At 40.4% G+C, this 6,241-nt stretch overlaps 1 long non-coding RNA gene across 1 annotated transcript; it reads right to left on the reverse strand.

Moving 5' to 3' along the window:
- Positions 1 to 1,418: 1,418 nt before the first annotated feature.
- Positions 1,419 to 3,286, reverse strand: LOC143133568 (uncharacterized). The gene is made up of 3 exons (XR_012988516.1): positions 2,980 to 3,286; positions 2,240 to 2,348; positions 1,419 to 1,741 (listed from the first exon to the last, which is right to left on the reverse strand). It is a non-coding gene; the product is annotated as an uncharacterized LOC143133568 (long non-coding RNA).
- Positions 3,287 to 6,241: the final 2,955 nt, after the last annotated feature.

The following is a 6,241-nucleotide window of genomic DNA, read 5'->3' on the forward strand; positions in this document are numbered from 1 at the left end:
TGTGTGAAATGTACAGCAGCACATTTAGCAAGGCATGCCCCTAACATTGCCCTTGTTACACACACACACACACACACACACACACACAAACATTTTATGTCTATGTGTGTGTTTGTGTGTCTGTCTGTGCATGTTATTTTTGTAACACATCAGGTTGTGGTAGTGCAGTAAAATAGAATGAAATACGGCCAAGGTGTAGGCCTATGTTTATGCTGCCTTTTACAAAGGCATCGAACACGATTCAGCCAACCACAATCAAAGACCGGAACTATCAGTTTTAGAATTCTCTGTAGTCAGTGTAGCATCAGAATGAGGCTGAAGGCAAAATAAGTAAAGGAATAATGCCCGATGAGTTTTAGAGCTAAAATCATTAGTTTTTTCAGCTGTTTACAGTTGATTTCATTGTTGCGAAGCCTGCCTCCAGGCTCAACCGTCGTCCTACTATCGTTGTTATAGTTACCATTCATAAGCATTGATATGGAACGGCGATTAAACTTTTTTTTTACCAGATCTACTTCATAGGTGTAGTATATCACTTTTTAAATGACACCCTTTTCAACATAGACCATGCACGCACGCACGCACACACACGCACACACACACACACACGCACACACACGCGCACAACAACACAGGCGCGTGCACACACACAAACAGAAACACACACACACACACAGACACACACCTACACACACACACACACCTACACACACACACACACACACACACGCACGCTTTGTTTTAAGAGTATGTCTTTGCCAGCACGCACCCGGAACACTTGATATTGTACTATGTAACGCTGTTGATTCGGTAGGATTGTGACCCTTTTTGTCAGTGTATGACTTACTGGCTACCGTCTTAGCACTAAATGGCATTGAGTATGGGGCAGTCGTAGTGTAGCGGTTAAGGAACTGGGAACTGCTTAGCGCTTCGGGCTTGTAACCGGAGGGTTGTCGAACCTTGTTCAGCAGGAGCGGCTGAAGTGTCCTTGAGCAAGGCACCTAACCCCTCGCTGCTCCCCGAGCGCCGCTGTAGCAGGCAGCTCACTGCGCTGGGATTAGTGTGTGCTTCACCTCACTGTGTGTTCACACTGAAAAAAATGGGCTGTTAAATTAACATAAAAAAATCTTGTACATCGGTTGCATCAATTAAATCATGTCCACGAAGTCCAATTAATTCATGTTAAAAGTGGCAAATTGTATTCTGTTAAATTAACATGATTTTTTCATGTGTATGTGAAGAAATTGTTTCTTATCAGTCAAACATGATTTTTTTCTTGTTTGATGGACATAATTTTTTTGATGCAACCGATGTACAAGATTTTTTCATGTCATATTTTAAAAACTATTGCATGTCAAATGAACATGTTATTTTAAAAAGCATCTTCAATAACCTCAAGCAATCAACCACAACTAGAATTTGAGTACACATTTACACATTTATTTCACATTTCCAGACATTGCAGACAAATGAAATCAAGGTTAAAGACAGTGGTCAAAGACAGTGCAGTGCCTTTAGAACAACACAAACGAGGGAAAAAACTTAAAAGGCTGCAGCTTCTGTAGTTTCCCCCAAATCTGAACAAAAATACAAAAAAAATCATGACAGCAGCAGCTACATCTGTATATGTGCAGGGGTAGTTTGTGGTGCGGCCAAAGTGGGGATGGTGGAGTTTGTAATGAGCAAGTAGATCAGACCTACTTTGAACCGCTGATTCACATCTCTTGCACTGCCACATTTACTGTGAAAGAGAACACAGAAAGGGAGGTTGATATACCAATACAGAATATGAATACAGACACACAACATTATGATCACAACACACATTTAAAAATGTATAACACTTCGTGAATCAAATTTACCATGTATTGTCCTGTGTACAGCTTTACAAACTCAGCATTACTCGTCTTAAAAAAGTACAAAAGCACATTAAGTGCACCAAGATTTATGACCATGTAGCATTGAACAGTTATAAAAGGTTCAGTTTCATGGAGAAGAAAGAGAGGGAAGTACAACACAATAACAAAAAGAAGGAGGGAGAGAGAAAGTGGAAGAGTTAGGAAAAAAGTAAGAAACCGATGGAGAAGAAAAGAAGAGGGAAGTAGGAATACAAGATTAACCTGAGAAAGGATGTATAGAAAGTATGAGGGAGGGAGACAAAAGAAAGAAGGGAGTGACCTAGAGAACAGGGCTGTGTGTGTGTATGTGTGTAAAAAAATAATCAATTGCTGTAACTTACCTGGCACATGCACCAAATGTTCCAATTTCAGTAATGCTGCAGCAAGCTCCTTCTGAAGTGTATTTGGAACTGTGAGGGACCGTTTGCTCTACAGGTGGTAAATCCTCTTCTGCAACACCCAAATCACATGATACAAACTCAGCATTACTCGTCTTAAAAAGTACAAAAGCACATTAAGTGCACCAAGATTTATGACCATGTAGCATTAAACAGTGAAAGGTTAAGTTATCTAAATGTATTGTCCATATGCAATGCTAACCAGTGACTGCCAGATAAACAAAATGCTCCTTTGGCTGTTTGAAGCAGGATTTCACAAGACCATTTTTCAAATATCATCATCATCAAAAAGCTTCAGCATTTATTCACCAGTTGTCAGATGGGTTTCAATGCACGCACGCGTTACCCTTTAGTAGCCAGTCATGCCTTGGCGCCATCAAAACCCAGCTAGCTTAGCTTGATGTACACTTTCTAGGTTCTAAATCCGCACTAAATCAGCAATTGGCGTACAGCAGTGACCACAACAGGTTCCCGAAAATGAAATGAATTCGCTATGAAACATGTGTCGAAATAGTAAAACACACACCACTTGAATACGACGACAACGCCACAACAGTAGCAGCTAACCCATAGCTGGTATGATTAGATGTAAGAAGTTAGTGCAACTATCTGTTTGTAAAAACGCAATAGCTTGGCAAACATTCAGAAAAGTTACCGAAGATTAAGAATCAATTGATATTTACCTCACATTGTAGATCTTGCATGCCGCTCGTAATGTCTTCAGAGCAAGCAATTGTGTGGAAAGCCAGTTGATTCCTCCTTCCCGCTTAGACTCAGGTTAGGTGCACGAGCTACCGGCGTGTTCACGTCACGTAGGCTATAGTTCTTACCATCCAACATGACAAAATTATGTGAATTTGACATTCTCAAGGAATAGCTTAGGCTCACATGATTTTTTTTAATTTCTGAAGGACCACTAATAAATCATGTGAGGTTCTTTCAATAAATTCATGCAATTTCAACAACCCCAAAGAGACCTTTTTTTCAGTGCACTGTGTGCTGAGTGATGTGTTTCACTAATTCACGGAGTGGGATAAATACAGAGACCAAATTTCCCTCACGGGATCAAAAGAGTAGTATGCTTTATACTGAAAACAACACAACTTTTGTTTTTTAACACATCTCTGTGCCAGATAGGGACAACACAGTTCGTTTTAAGAGTGTATAAATATATCCCATTGTGTTTCTCTATGGAAATGAGCGAGCAAGTACAGTAGTAGCCAGAAAGTTCCCTTAAGCAAGCGCTTAACCCCATGTTAGCTCAGAAGTCTCAACAATTTGAATGCATAATGTTGCCAGTGAATTTTGCATTTTATTTTTTTCAGTGCATGTAAGTCACTTAGGACAAAAGTGACAAACAAACAAATAAATTAATAAATACAGGTTTTCCGTTTTTAACTATACCCAAAATGTCTCTGGGTTGAATGCTCACAATTATAGATCATTTTTTTGCAGACTACAATATATGAATTTCCGTGTCCAGTTTCCACACCAAAGATCTGTAGACGAGATGAAAACGATGTAGAACATTGCAGTTGCATTGTGGTGTGAAATGCTGTGCAAGTTTGTTGTACTGAAAGCTGTGAGATACAGCCGAAACTTCCCTTGCGTCAAATCACACTCAGGAGGTGGTACCATGTCAGAATTTTGGTTGGATGAGAGAGAGACTATTTAACTCGACTTCAACAACATCATTGTCAGACATATTTAACACAGTCACAAAAATAAACATATTTCAACTGACTAGTTAACTGTACCATCTAACTATCCAGTTAGCCAATCTCACTACCGTTAGTGATGTAACAGACATTGTGGAAATGTTGATTCTGTAGCAAGATATCTGTGTGATCTGAACCCACTAGTAGCTATTAGAATGCTTTGTTGCAACAGGTAGCTAATCATGAGGTAGTTGCAGCTTGTCTTGTTACAAAATGTTGGTTTGAACTGACCTGAAGACCCGACCTTAATAAAAGAATAAAAAATAATAATGCCAATTTTGTTGCTGCTATTGTAGTCACACACACACACACACACACACACACACAGGGGCGTAGCACCAAATTCTGGGCCCTATGCACAAGTGGTGGCCATGCCCCCCCCCCCCCCCCAACCAACCAACCAACCACCGGCTGTAAGCATGAAGCATGAGGTTCACAACTAACTACTATCTAATCACACATTGAATTAATCTAACAACTCTTATATGTACTGTATAACAGAAAATAATCTTATTACCCAAGACTAAACTGAATTTCTGTTTTATTTGAAGAATGTTTAAAAGCTAGAACATGAAATGAATGAAAACACTTTTGGCTGAGAGAACAGCTATCTATACAAATTGAACACTTTTGGCTGAGAGAACAGCTATCTATAGCTAACTGAGTGTGATGTTTCACAAGTTAGCTTTGCTACTAATTTGACAGCCTTTCCTCATGAACCTATATAACATTGAGCCTACTAAGTTAAGCTATTAGCTCATAATAATTTTCGAATTAGTAGGCTATTGAAATGTTGTGGTAGGCTATAAATCAGGCATCATGTTATTTCTAATTTTGTGTTAATGCTGTTTTAGCACTGATAATCGCGTATTCGCGGTGGTATTGAAGTGTTTTGTAACCTTCAGGAGTTAATTTCATTTGTAGACTATTGCTTTCACATTGGGCTCAACTTTCTTGGGAAAGACGGCTGTTAACACTTGTTTTCCCTCATTTCTTTTTTTCTCCCTTTCTTGCCTCTTTTCTTTTCTGGGAACCGGATTTAGCTTTCTTAGACTTAGACATCTTCACACCGTGACCGTCGGCATTGCCGCTTCGGCAGAATGAACGTTACTTCAAAAATGCGCCTAGCAGGGGAAGGCGGACTGAACCATTTCGTGCAAGGGAGAGGGTGCCTGCCCTCAAACAATGTTGGCTTGGACACAATTTAATACATCAATCAACTGATGCATTTACCCGAAATATTTGCATCTATATTAGTTAATAACATTTATTAAGATCTTTAAATTAAGGAAATTATTTATTATTAAGGAAAATAAAATTCAACTCCTTAGGGGCCCTCCCCCCACTTGGGGCCCGGGTAATTTATTCCCACTTGTCCCCCCACTACGACGCCCTTGCACACACACACACACACACACACACACACACTTACATACAGAGAGAGAGAGAGAGAGGGGAGAGAGAGAGAGAGAGAGAGCACTTGTCTCTGATTGAGTGTTTTGATTTGGACAGCACTGTCTTACCCTTGACCACAGTGTTCCTGGAATCCCCCACCTCCAATCCCCATCCAATGCGTGCTTAAGCTACCTCACAAACTCCTCACAAGATTATACACTCAGGAAATGGAATGAGCAAGAAGTAGGCTAGTGTGAAAAGTGTGTGTGTGTGTGTGTGTGTGTGTGTGTGTGTGTGTGTGTGTGTCTGGGTCTCTGTGTGTGTGTGGTGGTGGAGGGGTTGGGGTTGGGGGGTGAAAGGGGGTTTGGTATAGGATTTCTTTTTGGCAGACATGGAAAGTAGCAGCTGCTGACTCTAGCCTAGCTGCTGACACATTTTCCCTTCAGTGTAGCGTTCACTCGTCTTTCCCTGTATTTATTCCATTTCTTCTTATTCATGCTTATTTCTCTGTGTCCTGTCCATTCCAACTATATCTTGGACAAAGTTAAGTCTCCAAAATCAATATATTTCCCCGCCTCTGTTAGTCTACTCTTTTGGAATCTCTTCCTTTCCTTCAAGTTAAGTTTCAATTAAAATTCAATTGCGCTTTATTAGCACGGCAAATATATATTTCAGCATTGTCAGATCAGAACATATAAGACAGGGTTTACATTTCTCTCTCTCTCTCTCTCTCCCTCCCTCTCTCCCTCCAACTGTGCACTTCTGGGAGTGTCGTGGCTGAAGTGTTTTTGAAACGCAGCCCAGTAGTTCACGGGCGTGAGAGCGGAGGAGG

This window comes from Alosa pseudoharengus, unplaced genomic scaffold (genome assembly GCF_046254945.1).
Source record: "Alosa pseudoharengus isolate Yale_2024_CS ecotype anadromous, Long Island Sound unplaced genomic scaffold, YU_APseudo_1.1 YU_APseudo_1.1_scf_1, whole genome shotgun sequence".
In the NCBI taxonomy this organism is placed as follows: domain Eukaryota; kingdom Metazoa; phylum Chordata; class Actinopteri; order Clupeiformes; family Clupeidae; genus Alosa; species Alosa pseudoharengus.